Raw genomic sequence first — 17940 nt, 5'->3', positions numbered from 1 at the left:
AACTGGTCGGTATGCAGTCTGGATGAAGAAAAGCTGATTGGTTCAACGGGCTGTCTCAACCACACAAAATGGAAATTAGAATTTACTTTTCTGTTGTCCTTTTTGCACAATAATAACATAAAGAGTGACATTGATATTGTCAATATTATGCTCAAAGACTTTTCACATGTTTTTAATTTGATTTACTTCTAATTATTCATTCATATATTTTTCTCTATAAATCTTTACTTATTTCTTTCCCCATGCTGCTGCAACACCCACATTTCCTCTCTGTGGAGCAATAAAGGCTTATCCCATCTTATCTCATCTTATTTTGTCTTATCCTCTTATTTAGAGAAAGCCTGGGATGTTTGGGGGGGGGACTTTATCAGGCTCAACATTAGGCTTAAAGTAGTTCTTTTGGAAGTACAGTTCATGTGGAAATTTTAGACAAATGTTACTTGAAAGCCTATAGAAGTACATTTATTGTTAACGGATGCTTATTCTTTTTTTGTCTTGTGTCATGTGGGAGAGTGTTTGGCAAGACACTCACTCAGAAACAAAAACTAAATGAATGCCACAGATATACAGATATAAACACATATGCACATATCTCTGTCCCACAGAAGTAGAAAGGGCAGTGTTACAGTATAAGTGACACTGAACAGCTGGCCAATCTTTTGGCTGTGTCCTGAGCAAACAGACCTCAGTGTCCAGTACTGACTTTAAAAACACCAGATCGGCACTTGCTGTATGACAACCTCTATCACGCTGGAACCAGATTTGCACAAGGTGAAAGTTCAGAGAAAAAAAACATTTGTCTGTGTCACTGGCCTCACACACCCACTTTGTCCTTCAGTGGCAGCTATTAGCTGGCATGTGCCTGAGGGAACTGCTAAAAAGCAAACACTTTGTCCAGGCCCTTCTGGCTGCTAACGGAGCAGACAACACACATTAGTGAGGGTAGAGACGGAAACTTTGTGTGTGTGTTTGTGTGTGTGTGTGTGTGTGTGTGTGTGTGTCTCTGTGTGTGTGTGTGTGTGTGTGTATGTGCATGTGTGTATGTGTTTGTGCGTATGTGTTTGTGCGTGTGTGTAAGTGTGCGTGCGTGCGTGTGTATGTGCACCATGCTAGGAACAGAGACGTTCATCTTATTGAATCCCCCCAATCATTAACCTACAGCAGCATTGCCCAGACTGGTTACTTTATGCAACGCGAGACTAATCACACACGCTGGGCTATTAGTTCTCAGTCATCCCTTTTTTTTCTTTTGACAAAGGACATGACGTTTCAGTTACAGTTGGATGGATTAGGTGCCTTGCAATCTGCCCCACTGAGACAGTAATGCAATATTTCTTATTATTAATGTCTGTCACTTTCTTATGTTTTATCACAAACACACACACACACACACCACACACACACACACACACACACACACACACACACACACACACAAAGAAAAACTTACACATCCAATGAGAGGTTTTTCAGTCTGGATATTTGCACAGGTGGTAGATAGGGAACACCCAGGTCCTCCAACTGGTTTATGTGTAACCTCCCACCCCCACCCCATCAAGCACACTCTCTGTCTCCCTGCCTCATTGCTTTTTTCAATAATCTCACACAATCCCATACTGCATACCTGCAGCTGCCATCTCACACATTGTGCAATAGACCAGAAGCCAGCACACACATGCACACATGAGGCAAAAAAATGCCGGTACTAATAGCAAGCCTCAGTCTGGCGGATTAAGAGTTTAATCCCTCACAGGCAAGAGGGGTTGAGATGAGATTGCAGCAGCCGGTGTGGAGCCAGGTCTGATGAGCAGTGGTGTGAGGTGCATGCAGGAGAAGAGCAATGAGTCTCTCCGCTATTTGAACAAACACTTTCACACTGATGGCCACATGAGCATCCCACCTGATGGTCCTGTTCAACTTTTCCTCCCTTTCACCTCCAAACAAAGTTATCTGCCTTTCCTCTGAGTTCTCAATCTCTTGTCTCTCTGTGTGACTCTCTTACCACCCTCCCCTGCTGAAATGTGTTTGATCTCAGCACTTGCAAGTTTTGATCCGGTTAATTGCTCTCTCAGAGGACAAAGTGAAGACACAGCTTAACCCACCAGCGCCCGGGATGGAATAAAGAGCAAGGAGAGAGAAAAAAGAAGGCAAAAATTGTCAGAATCAGCACAATGGAACACAGAAGGTAAAAGGGATAAGGGATGGGGAAAAGAGAAAAAAAAAGGTTGACAGCAGGGAAACATCCCGTAGAGGGCAGGAAGAGATGGTGAAACGGGAACACTGTTCTCAAAGAAGAACTCAAGCTAAATTAAAAATGGGGCCGTATGTTATACAGTATAAATCCATCAAAAAGGCTGTCAAGTTTTCAATTTTTTTTGTGTGAAATAGTCAGTAGCAATTTCTAATAAAATTGTATGCTTACATATGATCACATCCGCAATTTGAGCAAGCAGTCTTTCCTTTCAAACATAAAAGGGCCATACATAATAGCGTGCAATGGAGCCCTAGATAATACGTTCTAATGTGGCTGTAAGTGCACGTGAACCTGTTCCTGAGCAATCATGTCTTGGTTTGCAGCGTTTGCTCGGCGTATTGCTCATGATAATACTGACTCTACTGTTCCAATTGTTTGAGGACAAGGAGGCAGCAGAGGAGAGCAGGAAGCAGATGGAGAGCTCCATGAAACAGACTCATCTTTACACAGAATATGAATTGTTTTTTGCAGATGTACTGTACCTAACAATTTAATGTATTACTGTAATTCAAAATACATGAAGAAATACATGTATGTTTGATTATGCAACTTTTACAAAAGAAGTAGTAAATAGAATGTTACACATGCTTTTGCACTTACTATAATTGGATTGTATGATACAGAAACCAAGGAAGAAAAAGGAGAAGTCATACTAGCACATGCTATTTACATATATGTTGTTTTTAATGTGACTTGCCACGTATCTTTTTCATTGATTATTGGTGTATGTGTATGTGTGTGTGTGTGTACCTAACCCTACCAGACCATCTCCAAGGCTTTCTTTCAGGTTCTGAATGTTGTAGCAGGAGGTTTGGCTAGAGGTCTGAATAGGCTTTTACAGTATGTCACCCTTCCTGTGGCCACTGGAATCCAAGGTAAAGCTAATTTAGAAATTATTCCAATCATAAAATGTGTAAATTTAACAGTTTCCATCATAACAGATGAAGTTCACAGGTAAAGCACAATACGATCCCCCTACCATTTAAATTACAAAAAGTGCAAGTGTCACAAGTATTGGAAAACTTCTGTGTATTATTGAATTATAGCCTATTGTAGTTATGTAATATATATAATATATGATATACAATATCAGCAAACAGGAACGCATGGCAAACAAGACTGCTAACTCAATCCCACTGTGTTTTACGTGGACATGCAACACATCATGTAGTTCAGTTCCCCTTCGAGGGGAACTCAAACTGCGTCGGTTACAACACTATAGACGTTCCCATAATGTCGTAACCGACGCAGTGTCTCGTTCCCCTATCTCGGGGAACAAGGGTTACATATGTAACCCGAGACGTTCCCCTTCGAGGGGAACTCAAACTGCGTCGGTTATGACACTATAGGAACACCTATCGTGTCGTATCCGACGCAGTGTCTCGTTCCCCTATCTCGGGGAACAAGGGTTACAAACGTAACCCGAGACGTTTCTTAGCCTGCATGTTTTATGGTTGTGTATGGTTGTAAATAGAACTGCTAGCCCTACTTTCATTTTACCAGCATAGCAAACCAAAAACAAATGGTAAACAACTGGGAAATGGAGGGACAGTCAACAAGAGAGGGATGTAAGCAGCAAACAGCTGTTTCTATGAAACGAGAATCGTTCATGGGTTGCAAACATATGTGAGCAGTTTGCATGTGCTAAATTCCTATCTGAGTGCTCTGATTAATAAATGTATTGTTTGATTTTGAAACAGTATTGTATTGAGCTATTGCATGGTTGCATTTAATTTCCCAAAAAATTGCAATTTTTAACAGCCCCCTCAGTCCATCATCCTGGTGCATGGCATGACACAAGCTCCACTGCTTCATGTTATTGAGTCCATATCTCTGTGGTGGTGGGGGGGGGGGAGAACAGAAAACATAGACTACATTTAGAAGAGACACACTTCTTTTCTCATATGGCTAAAGCTTTATATTGTGTTTAGATAAACCTTTGACTATACAGTATGTGTGTACATTGTAAGCGTAAAAAAGAAATCAGTTATTGGCCAGATAGAGTAGAGTATGAGTAGAGTCCCGTTTTAATGTTTTCCAGTATGCCAGTAGCAATTCCCCACTATTCGTTATGTTTGCCTGCCCTGCCAAGTTACATCAGAAATTTGTTGAAGGACATAGAGCAAGAAAGAAAAAGCATGCTCTTAAGTATTACTAAATTGCATGTGGAAACATGCAATGAAAATAACCAGATTTAATTCATACTTGGCCTCAGCAGAGGTGGCATGACAATGCACAGAAATGTGCTCTCTTGAAAACTTTAATGCCACTACTCAGAGTCAATGCCTGGGTTGGCCTCCAATTTATTTCCAATTGTTATAATTGTTAATATGTTATTATTATTTCCAACAATTTTTCAAAAATCAAAAAGTCTTAACATGAATCCAACATATTAGCAAATAATAAATCCCCACTGCTTACTGGCCTATAGGTAAGGTAGCCATTGAGGCCATCACAGATATTTAATCCTAACAATTCACTGTGCCACATGTATGTTTGACATTAAAGCGCCAATATTATGCTCGTTTTTGAGGTTGTACCAGTATAGGTTTACATGGTTTCATTTTACAAAAACATCATATTTTTGTTGTACTGCACATTGTTGCAGATCCTCTTTTCACCCTGTTTGTCTCTGTTTTAGCTACCGAGTGAGACCTCTCACTTCTATACTATCTTTGTTGGGAATCATATACACAGTAGCTATGTAAGATCAAATCAGCTAGATAACTCTTTCTTTGACTTTTGCAGTACAAGGCAAGATTAGCTGGGAGACTTCTTCTAAATGAGAGCACACTTGTGGAATTCTTGCAGAACAGGGACATTTAAGTAGTTCTTTTGTAGATTATGGTGATAGTGTGTGTTGTAGCAGTGCTTTACCATTAAGAACAAGCTAGCATGATAGCACTAGCATGCTACGGGTTAGGTTAGTAGTGTTCAGAGGACAAGGCACTGAAGTACTAACATTACACTCAGTGTTATGAATACGATTTAAGATGTTTCTTATAGCTTACACTCAGAGGTGTCCTTTATCACATTTTAATGAACACCCTACATCCGAGTATATTTGGATGAAATCCTGAGTTGGTTGGCCATTGCTGAGTTTAAACTGGATGAAACGGAAATGCAGCTAGGTTTGCAGCATTCAGATAAATAATGATAAGTAACCTCAGTCTTTGTAATGGTGAGTAATGGTTGATTTACAGAATCCAAATGGGTATTGTCAATGTAAAAATATTCAAACCTGCATGTGTTTCAATGAGCTAAATCAATCCAAATAAGCCAGAATTGTATAAGCTGCTCAGGGTGAAATAATTCATATTCAAAGCAGGTTCACAGCTTATCAACAAGGCTCCCTGCTGACTTCAAAATCACTTTCAGCACAAAGGAAATCCAAAACAGCAGGCTGCAGACTACCAGCATAGACAGTTAAAGAAGTGGTCCAACAGATCCCGTTGCTCTGGATGGAGACCAGTGAAGGCTGTTAGAAGCAATTTCCAGTTATGGCTGAGTGGTACTGCACAGCCTCCAACTGAGCTTGACGACGACAATCTTGCAGAGAGTGTAGGTTCTAAGGAGATAACATAGCACAGGCTAATTGTTACTAAACTAACTAAAATGCTAGTTAACATTAGTAATTAAACCTTAACAGCTAATGTAAGTCCAAACTGTCTGCAAGCTTACCCTGTACTATACGGTAATTCCTTCACTGTGCGTCAGTGAGTCGCGTGGTCATGACACAATCGTTAGCCTGTTTTTACAAAATCGTCTGCCATGGAGCCATAAAGTGAGATTCAAGGTAATGGAGCCTTTTATACATTGTTGTGTTTCTTTAGAAATAATAATAATAATAATGGACAAACAGTAATGGACAAATAGTAAACTTTATTACAGACGGAATACTCGACACACTATGCAAACTTCGCCTGATACGGAGACCAGCACCTCAGCCAACGGTGTTGCTAGGTGCCGCTTGGTGATTAAGGCGACATCAACGACGGCGGGAGTTCCAGCTAGGTGGAAAGCTAATGCTAGACGGCCACCTGTCCGAGCCATCCTGCAACAAACACACAACAAACTGGACTAAATCCATCTTCAACAAAACTCTCGAGGCGGGTTCAGAGACTGCTGTGTTTTTGTTTTTGTGGAAAAAGGGCTGAACAACAGTGTACCGGACTCCGCTGGTACAGAAATGGGGTGCTTTTATCCAACAACTGCTAACCGCTGGTGGAGTTTGTGACTGTTAAATGCCGACCATTCTACATTTCACGCAAATTCACAGCTGTGTTTATACTCAGTGTTTACAGCCCACCAAGCGCTAATGCTACCATTGCATTAGCTGAACTTTACGGAGCCTATAATGTATGTGCACTAAATGTAGCCTGTTTTGTATGTCATTTTTAAATAATGTATTTTTTATATGTTTTAAATGTGTAACACCACTTGAGCCATGGTGAATTGTGGTTTTGTGTATATGGTTGAAATGACAATTCAATTTGAGTTGAATGTCTGTCTATGTCTGTAAACGTAGGTGTGGCTTGGGAGGGGACTTGTAGAGCAGCGAAGCAAGTGTTTTCTGGGATTTGCTGTCTTTCATCCACGAGCCAAAAACACATTTTCTGGACCATATCGACCCAGAAGGCACCAGTTTCAAAAAAAAAAATCACATTTCTACTACAGACGCAAGTGACCCAATTTCAAGATATATTCACCTTTCCAATGGTGAAATATCCCTTTAAGCCACTACCTTTAACTGTGCTGCAGGCTGGTTCTGGCCCATTTAAATCCACTTATAATAAATGGAAATATATTAAGTAACCCATCCCAAGCCTCCACTTTCCACTCTTTTTCTTTCAAAAGCCGGGTATCTTTAAGAAGACTCAATTTGTGTCTCAGCTTTTACTGAAAGCTTACCTGCTGCATTTTTTACAAGCCCAAAAGATGTGAGTAACTTGTTACTGATGCAAGGAATAAAGGGAGCTGCCATCACCCAAAACAGGAGATGTAAAAATTGTAAAAAAAATAATAATAATAAAAAAAATCTGTACCGCCAAGTGAGATAAATGATCTCATTCTGCATGTTCACAGGAGGCTTGTATCATGTGGATTCGCCAACAGTTTTGTTGTCATTACTTAGAGTCCTCACTGGGGCGGCAGAAACTACAAACTATAGCTTTAATCTGCCTGGTTACAGGTTATCAGGAGTGTTTTTTCCATCCCACTGCCCACATTTAATCCTGGAAGTTTCCTTTCTAAACATATATCTTTAAATTTTTTAGATTAGTATTTGTCAATTGTAGGCCTTTATTTTCACAGGACCACTGAAGACATGAAAGGGGAGAGAAAGGGGAATGACATGAAGCAAATGGCTGGAGGTTGGAGTTGAACCTGGGCCGGTGAGTCAAGGAGTAAAGCCCGCTCTACCAACTGAGCTATCCTGGCGCCCGGAAGTTTCCATTCTATAAGGAAACAGTGGTTCGAAACTTAATCCTTGCTGTCTCTCGTTACACTCACTCTCATTACAAGTTCTCACTCAGGTATGTTCATTACAAGTAACAGAAAACACAGAATCGCGCCGTGGGATCAACCCACTATCTGAAACAAAAACAATACAAATTAATTTTTAACTATATATATTCAAAGCCAAACCAATACCATTGAATTCACCTATGGGATTAGAATAAAAAAAAAATCATTTGAATTGATTTCCATTTTAAATACTCAATCAGAAACACCCCTAAAGAAGGTGACCTATACACAAAAATGCAGCTGACTAGATATTTGAATTTGGTATTTTTTAACAATGCAGTATGGACACACTTCCCTGCAAGACTGGCGCCACTAGGTTTTGTTTCACCTAACAGTAATTTGATGACTCCCAGACATACTGTCTTTGAGAAGCTGTGCAGGCTCAGTTGTAAAGCTTATGTAAATATATTGGTATCATATAAAACTAGTTGACCAAAGGAATCCACCAACCAAGGGGGGTCAACAAGCTCCAAAGTAAGGCTGAATTTTATGGGGTGAAAAATATTGCCCTCTCACAAGTTTTAACTGCCCCCTCAGTAACTTCATCCTGGCGCCTGTCATGCTTTCCTGTACGTAAATGAATAAATAAAATTAAACAGCACATGGCTTATGGAGGAGTGGAGCCTGCTTGGAACTAGCAAGAGTATGCAGTCAATTTAGAAAATGACACCCCCCAAAATTGCATACGTCTCTTCTACAAACATCATGGACAACGAGAGATTCATCTTGGAGGTGGAACAAAATAATAAGGACAACGCCAGAAAAGAGAAGACATGGAATTTAACTGTAGAAAGAATAGAACTGTAGAAGCTCCTGGTGTGGTATGGCGCATGGCGGAGGATGGGAAAAAAACGGAAAATAGCACAGACAGACAGTAAAAAATAGGGTAAGATCCCATCCAGTTCCTATACTACTGCAACCTTGGGGGTAAAGTCAAAAAATTATTATTTTAATCAATTATCCTGCAGTGAGCTGCATTTACCAGAAAAATTTCAATCTCACAAAACGTTCTGCCAAACATTAAGTATTTGCCTAAAGTCACACCAGCATTTAATATAACAATGTTCACAGTTGCAATTCAATTTTATTTAAATTGTCAAATCACAACAGAATTTCAAACATAAATTGGGTTGGATCTGTGGTTGTAAATAGACGTAGTCACAATCTCTGACCCTTGTAGCGGGTCATATTGGTTTATCTTCACACCCCTAGTATTTATAACTGATTTGTTTTAAGTTTGGTCTTTTTTTGCTATGGACCTATTACAGTGTGAAACGTCAATGGATCAACACCTCTGTGTCTGCACATGCCGTGTTATGCTAATGGGCAGCATGTGGGCAAGTGAAAGTGGCGAGTGCAGCTGTGTCTTGCCGGTGGTGTGTTTGCACTTTTGCCTGTGCAATCTGCGCAGCCTGGTGAGTTAGAGTCAGCTGCCCTCATTGTTAATCCGAGCATCCCCTCTAAACATGTCAGCTTGCTATAACGCATGAGGAGTGGTCTTTTTTTTTTTTTTTATCCAAACTGCCCCTGGGTTTCTGGGTGATGAGAGAATGTAACAGTACTATCACTGCCAGAGATAAATGCAGGCAATCAGTCTCTACGACAGAGGGAGAAACATAGAAGAAGAAGAACAAGAACAAGAAATGAGGGCTTTATGTGATAACAGGAGATGAAGACAGAGACAGTTTGGCCCTATTGAATCCCTCCATCACTACACATCGGCCTACAGTGGTGCATTTGCCCAAGGCTGATTTGCGTTACACTAATCACACACACCGGCTGGTTCTCCCCTATTTGATGTTTCAGTCACAACTGAAATAAATTAGCTGGCCTGCAGTCTGACTCACTGTGACAACAATGGCTCTGTCTAGCTCATCAGTTTGTCCCTCCACTGCTGCCCATTTCTCTTTTATTTGCTATAACACAAAATGTAAAAATGAAACCAGGCATTTTGCTGTTATCAAACAGCCTGTCTCCAACACTTCTTGTGTATTTCTATTTTATAAACGCCTACTGTACATCATCTGAGGATGCAAGAAAGATTAAATAAGTGAGTCATCAGAAACACCAACGTCCTTGTTATCACAATCATGGTGAAGGTGGTGATACTCAGTTACAGTCACTGCTTTCATATCTACAGTGGTGTGAAAAAGTGTTTGCCCCTTTCCTCATTTCCTGTTCCTTTGCATGTTTGTCACACTTAAGTGTTTTGGAACATCAAACCAATTTAAACAATAGTCAAGGACAACACAAGTAAACACAAAATGCAATTTGTAAATGAAGGTGTTTATTATTAAAGGTGAAAAAAATCCAAACCATCATGGCCCTGTGTGAAAAAGTGATTGCCCCCCTTGTTAAAACATACTATAACTGTGGTTGTCCACACCTGAGTTCAATTTCTCTAGCCACACCCAGGCCTGATTATTGCCACACCTGTTCACAATCAAGGCATCACTTAAATAGGAGCTGCTTGACACAGTAAGGTCCACCAGAAGATCCTTAAAAGCTACACATCATGCCGAGACCCAAAGAAATTCAAGGAACAATTGAGCAAGAAAGTAATTGAGATCTATCAGTCTGGAAAGGGTTATAAAGCCATTTCCAAAGCTTTGGGAATCCAGCAAACCACAGTGAGAGCCATTATCCACAAATGGCGAAGACATGGAACAGTGGTGAACCTTCCCAGGAGTGGCCGGCCGCCCAAAATTACCCCAAGAGCGCAGCGACGACTCATCCAAGAGGTCACAAAAGACCCCACAACAACGTCCAAAGAACTGCAGGCCTCACTTGCCTCAGTTAAGGTCAGCGTTCATGCCTCCACCATCAGGAAAAGACTGGGCAAAAATGGCCTGCATGGCAGAGTTCCAAGGAGAAAACCACTGCTGAGCAAAAAGAACATCAAAGCTCGTCTCAATTTCTCCACAACACATCTTGATGATCCCCAAGACTTTTGGGACAACATTCTGTGGACCGATGAGACAAAAGTGGAACTCTTTGGAAGGTGTGTGTCCAAGTATATCTGGCGTAGAAGGAACAGTGCATTTCATAAAAAGAACATTATACCAACAGTAAAATATGGTGGTGGTAGTGTGATGGTCTGGGGCTGTTTTGCTGCTTCAGGACCTGGAAGACTTGCCGTGATAAAAGGAACTATGAATTCTGCTGTCTACCAAGAGATCCTGAAGGAGAATGTCCGACCATCTGTTCGTGTACTCAAGCTGAAACGAACTTGGGTTCTGCAGCAGGACAATGATCCTAAACACACCAGCAAGTCCACCACCGAATGGCTGAAGAAAAACAAAATGAAGACTTTGGAGTGGCCTAGCCAAAGTCCTGACCTGAATCCTATTGAGATGTTGTGGTATGACCTTAAAAAGGCCGTTCATGCTCAAAAACCCTCTAATGTAACTGAATTAGGACAATTCTGCAAAGATGAGTGGGCCAAAATTCCTCCAGGACGCTGTAAATGCCTCATTGCACGTTATCGCAAACGCTTGGTTGCAGTTGTTGCTGCTAAGGGTGGCCCAACCAGTTATTAGGTTTAGGGGGCAATCACTTTTTCACACAGGGCGATGATGGTTTGGATTTTTTTTCACCTTTAATAATAAACACCTTCATTTACAAATTGCATTTTGTGTTTACTTGTGTTGTCCTTAAATATTGTTTAAATTGGTTTGATGTTCCGAAACACTTAAGTGTGACAAACATGCAAAGGAACAGGAAATGAGGAAGGGGGCAAACACTTTTTCACACCACTGTACCTATATAACCATTCTTAGGATCTTCAGTTGTGTTGTCTAAAATTACTTTAAAAAGAAAAGGAGGAGAGAAAAAATTTTCACATCTGTTTTAGGCTCGGCAGTATTGTTGCTTGTACGTGCATTGGTTATTAGGACTCAACCTGGACTGCATACTGCTTGTTAGTCCGGGGTACAGGTGCTTGGGGGACAACCCAACAACAACTGGAGCCTCAGCAGGTTGACTAAAAGACCCCAAAGAGGGGTTGTAAAAGAAAATGAAAGGCAGAGAAATTTACTAAACTGCCTCTGAACCTGAGGTATACTGTATGAACTTTAAATACAAAGTTTGTAGATTGAACCTCATGGAGCATTACAAAAGCTCAGTGTTGAGTAATATTACCAGACTGTAACTGCTTTTGGATACAGGATGCAGCTCGGCTAGTCAGCCAAAGTAAAAAAAAAAAAATGACAGAAAGTGAATACAAAACAACTTTCAATGACTCAGAGAGAGAGAGACGGAAATTCATGTAGAACTGCTGCATTTGTTGCTGCACTGAATGAAGGAATATTTTAAACTGTGTTTAATAAATAAAGCAGGGTCTTTCTGTCAGTCTCCCTTACACAAAATAAAGACAACTGCATGCCCCAACACCCCACATTGGCTCTTTTTTTTAGCCAATATCTGTTTACATTTTGGCAAATTGGCACAATTGAAAATTATGCCCAATCAACTAATATTATTTCCTATTAGTATATAGGCCTACCTATAGCTGTACAAACAACTACCACAGGAACTTTTTAAATTGTATTATGATATACAAGCAGATCTATGGACATGTATTTGCGATGGCAAGTCAGGCTGAAAGTCTGAGTGTTTAGATTCATCTGACTCCAAGAAGGAGTACGTATTTTGACGCACGTTGCATCTTTCTCCAACGTCCCAGTTTGACATTTTGGGAAATACATGAGAAGATTGATAGCACTCTCGGCACTCTATGTGTAGCTGGAGCGGACAGCTGCTCAGCATAAAGACAAAATCCACTTACTCACCTCTAAAGCTCAATAATTAACATGTTACATCCTATTTGTTAAATTTGTACAAAACTTAAGTGTAGAAATGAAAATTTAGGCTAGGTGTGCCAAAGGTGGTTATGGAAGAATTAAAATAGGCTGTTGTGTGACCTTTGGGGAAATATGGTTAGCTTAGCTTAGCACAAAGACTGGAAACCGCTAGCCTGGCTCTGTGAAAAGATTACACAATCCGCCTATGGTTTTTCAGTTAACTTAATAGCTGGTTTTGTGGAAGTTTCTTGTAAAGCGAGAGGGGAATTTTTTGGACGTGAGACTTTGTTGAAACAAAATAAAGACAGCCTACAAACTGAATCAAGGTTTGGTCTTCGGTGTAGTTTTAATTGTTTTCTGCAGAGAAATATCAAATGACAAGAACGGTTTTCACAATGCGCACATCAGCTACAGCGTGAAAAATGTCTCGCAACATTACAACTATAGTTTCCTGCCTTATGACCTGTTCCCCCAGAGAAAAGAAAACCTTGTTTGGTAAACAGTCTAATCTTAGTATAACAATTAATCTCCCCAGGCAGACAAGTGGGAGCTGTCTTTTTGAATCTGCCCTTTGTGTGTCAAAGTTGTCTACTGGTCATTATGTCTTACCTTGAAAAGAACAAGTCGTGTCTTTAGATAGGCTATGGCCCCGACCTGGGACCTGCTATGATAAACATAGCTCTGGACAACTGTTTCTGTTAGACTTTGTGGCATTTGTCCTTGGGGGAAAAAGGCATCGTCCTCTCCTTCAGGGAGGACACACAAAGAGAGATTCAAAAGTCATACACCCTGAAAGACATTGTCTATAATTATATGAATGATCAACAATACATGCATATTATAGAAGGATAAATGAAATCATTGCTTAAATGTAATTTTCCCATTACATTTCCCCCTTTTGATTACAACATAATCACAAAAAAATGTAAATTACTTTATGAGAAGACATGCAAATCTGCATGTCTAAAAATTGTTTTTGCAAGGAATTTAAACCTCTTAGTTTAAGCTAACACTACATCAAGGCTAAAAGAAAGACAGTAAGACTTAAATGAATTACACAAATTTGGAATTACACAAATTCAGAAGCTCATTGTAAGAGGGCAAATAAAACAATTCAGGAGATTCATCATTTTGTTGCCAGGCTTCATTCTTTCATACTTTCTCCAAAGTGAACAAAGAGGAAATCATTCTTTTCATCAGTGGGATAATACAACAAATACCTATCAAACAGAAACAGATCACAGAAATCACTGGAACCACATTTTTTCCCATCCAAGCCTTCCACCCCTCCCCAACTATCCGAGAGACCCAATTCCCACCCAGAATCACTTTGGGAGACATCTTGAGCTCTAAGGCTAGAGGCGAGTTGTTTTAGCTGCTGGACGGCATCAGTGATGTTACCTTCAATGTCTGGGATGAATGTGCAGCACTGGTCACCTAGCACATGGCAAAGCCCCCCCCCCTTAGCTGCTGACAGTAAATCTAGACCCATCTGGTGCTGGAGTACCATGTTACGCATAGCTCGCGGGGCTGGAGGAAGATCTCTAAACCCCGCAACCATGACGGCGGTTCGATTTTCTAGACTTTTGTGTGTCTTATCAATATTATGGGCCTTATTAACTACACCCCATCACGGAAGGAATCCTGAGAGAAATTTGCCACTGATATTTGTAATTTTACGTTTAGCTCTGAAGGTACTCTCAGAAGAAGGTGTAGGGCGAGAATAAAGTTGCGTAGTGGGATCAAAATATTTCATTATCATGATTAAAGGAGTCAAAGAGATCAGTGAACATTTACCTGACCATAAAGGTGGCAGGAGTTGGTACCAGTTGTCACCGCAAAGCCAGACGTAGTCTACTAGAGAGCCTGCACCTGAGTCGTCAGGCCAGCGTATCAGATTAGCCCTGGAGGGATCTACCAGTGTAAGAGTGATAAACCCTGGACGTGTGTGTAGACATTTGCTAATGTACCCGTCTGGCCCACACGTGGCGTCTATGGTTTTCTTGCAACCTATAGTTGTGCCTAAATATCGCATACCTTGACGATCACGTTCAGTGCAGAGTGCATGCGTCAGATTCTCCATAAAACTATAATGAAACTGTCCTAAACTCTCAGATTCTTGGTACCGTTTGGAACATGCACTGGGCGATTACTAAACTATGCACATGGGTCCGGTTGGTGGGTGGCAGCATAGACCTGACCTCCTCCTCCTGTCTCTGCATCTGAAAGTGCAGTCAGTGCACAAATAGAGTCATTTACATTTAGCGTGTGTGGTTTAACGGGGGTAGCCTGTTTCTGCGAGTGAGGAAACAATGAACACACAAGACATGAATCATTGACACCTGCATTAAGATCAGTTTCCAAAAGATGGTCTTTTATTCCTCTTTTAATCAACTTTAGCATGGGTGTGTAAACTTATTCAAGCCACTGTAAATAAAAAGTCATGGCATGTATGTCAACAAAAAATGGTAAAAAAAAAAAAAGTCATAGAAAGTCAAGATGGTATGTGTAAAAAAAAAAGGTCTAAAAAAAAAAATCATAGCATGTTGAATAAAATCATAAAAAGGTCCTATTATAGTAAGTTGAAAAAGTGAACAAAGTAAGATTACAAAAAAAATTTAAAATAAAAACTCATAATATATTTTTTTGAAAAAAATATGAAAAAGTCATAAGACGTCTTAGTGTAGTATGTCAAAAAAGTCATAGTATAGCAAGTCGAAAAAAATTATAGTATAGTATGTCAAAAAATATCTGTATAGCATGTGAAAAAAAAGTCACACAACTCATAGGATAATGTGTCGAAAAACATCATGAATGTGTACACACAACCTTCAGTTTTCCAGACATTCTCTCATCACTCTGAGCTCTCTGAATTGTACATACGCATGATAGTAGAGTGTATGTCTGTAGTGTTTCTGCTGTTTGACTTCTTCATTTAAGACTCACTGATATTTAGCTACTATATATAGTAATTCATATTAATTCAACTCCACCAGTGAGACCCCTAGAGGTCAATGAACTGCCTGTCCCAAGTCAGGGTAAAGGAGGAGGGTTGGGCGTAGGGTTAGCAACCCTACCCTGTAAAAAAGTACATCGCTACAGAAACGTCAAAAACAATACAAACAGTAAACCTTATCCTGGGAGCGGAAGGATCTTCTTCACGAAGACGAATGACGCTGGGTGGTGAAAGCCGAAAGGAAGCTACAAAGCCGACTACCCTCCTGTCAACCAGGAACATCAACATCGGCACATGGAATGTTAGGACCATGTATGAGCCAGGGAAGACGGCGCAAGTGGCAATAGAAATGAGGAACAACAACTTGGCCATGTTAGGCATCCGCGAGACACGTTGGACCCAAGCTGGACAGACACGACTAACAACAGGAGAGCGGCTGTTGTACTCTGGGCATGAAGGAAGAGACGCACCCCTACTCAGGAGTAGGCTTCATGCTGTCCAAGCAGGCACAAAGGGCACTGATGGATGGGAGACACACGGCCCCAGGATCATTACTGCATCATTCAGGACTATGAAGAAAAAGATCAAGATGAATGTGTCCAGTGCTATGCTCCAACACAACGACAGTGAAGAGGAGGACAAAGACAAGTTTTATAGCAGACTGCAGAAAATCCTCGAGATCTATCCAGAAAAGGACGTCACCATCCTCATGGGAGATGTCAACGCCAAAATCGGGACTGACAACACCGGATACGAACTAGTCATGGGAACCCATGCCCTGGGAGAGATGAATGAGAATGGAGAGAGATTTGTGGACCTATGCGCAACTCAACAACCTGGTCATCGGAGGCAGCATCTTTCCTCACAAGCGGATCCATAAGAGTACTGGGTATCGCCAGATAGCAAGACAGAGAACCAGATCGATCACGTCTGCATTAGCAAGAAATTCAGACGATCCTTGCAGGATGTTAGAGTGAGAAGAGGGGCAGACGTGGCGTCCGACCACCACTGGTGGTAGCCAGACTGAAGTTGAAGCTGAAAAGGAACAACAAGATAGAAAACATCAGACAGAAGAGTAAAATACAAAGTCAGCCTTCTGAAAGACCCAAGACTAGACAAGAGTTTAGCCTGGCACTGAAAAACAAGTTCGAAGTGCTTCAGGAACTACTTGAAGAGGAGGATGATAATGTAGTCAACAGATGGCCGAAAGTGAAAGAGACACTTAGGTCAGCATGCCAAGAAGTAGTGGGACCAAAGAAACACCAGCACAAAGAGTGGATTACAGCAGAGACCTTGACCAAGATAGAAGACAGGAAGATGAAGAAGGCAGTTGTTAACAACAGTAGAACAAGAGCAGCAAAGGCCAAGGCTCAAGAGGACTACGCGGAAGCCCATAGAGTAGTGAAGAGAAACATCAAGAAAGACAAAAAAGATTATATAGATGGACTGGCAGCAGAAGCGGAGCAGGCAGCATACAGTGGCAATATGAAACAGCTGTATGATATCACCAAACGACTCTCCGGGAAGTTCAGCAAGCCAGAAAGGCCAGTCAAAGACAAGCAGGGGAACACCATCAATAGTCAAGACCAGCAGATGACCAGATGGGCAGAGCATTTTGAAGACCTCCTGAACAGGCCAGCACCCCCAAACCCTCCAGACATAGCAACAGCCAGCATGGATCTCCCGATCAACTGTGAAAAGCCGACCAGAGCAGAGATCAGGAAGGCTATCACCTTGATGAAGAACGGGAAGGCGGCTGGACCCGACAATATACCAGCAGAGGCCCTAAAGGCAGACTTGGATGCATCAGTGGAGATGCTGTACCCACTCTTTGAGAGGATCTGGGAGGAAGAGGATGTACCGGCAGACTGGAAAGAAGGATACCTTATCAAGATCCCTAAGAAAGGGGACCTCAGCGACTGTAACAATTACAGGGGCATCACACTCCTATCGGTGCCAGGAAAGGTCTTCAACCGAGTCCTCTTGGAGAGGATGAAGGAAACCGTAGATTCGCAATTGCGAGACGAACAGGCAGGCTTCCGGCAAAATAGATCCTGCACTGACCAAATCGCTACTCTACGCATCATAGTTGAACAGTCTTGGAGTGGAAGTCATCATTGTACAACAACTTCATCGACTATGAAAAGGCATTCGACAGCGTGGATCGAGAAAACCCTCTGGAAGCTCCTTCGGCACTATGGCATCCCAGCCAAGTTGGTCAACCTGATTAAAAACTCCTATGAAGGCATGTCCTGCAGAGTATACATGGAGGACAGCTCACAAACAGCTTCCAAGTACGAACAGGAGTCCGACAAGGATGCCGTTGTCACTTTCCTCTTCCTCCTCGCAATTGACTGGATTATGAAGACATCACCAGCGAGCGTAGGAACGGAATACAATGG

General features: G+C 41.3%; 1 protein-coding gene across 3 annotated transcripts in view; it reads right to left on the bottom strand.

Moving 5' to 3' along the window:
- Window positions 1-17940, bottom strand: part of LOC116693755 (mixed lineage kinase domain-like protein) — a 525120-nt gene that overhangs the window by 84298 nt on the left and 422882 nt on the right. The window lies entirely within an intron of this gene.

This window comes from Etheostoma spectabile, chromosome 8 (assembly GCF_008692095.1).
Source record: "Etheostoma spectabile isolate EspeVRDwgs_2016 chromosome 8, UIUC_Espe_1.0, whole genome shotgun sequence".
In the NCBI taxonomy this organism is placed as follows: domain Eukaryota; kingdom Metazoa; phylum Chordata; class Actinopteri; order Perciformes; family Percidae; genus Etheostoma; species Etheostoma spectabile.
This window is presented reverse-complemented; position numbering and strand designations above follow the sequence as displayed.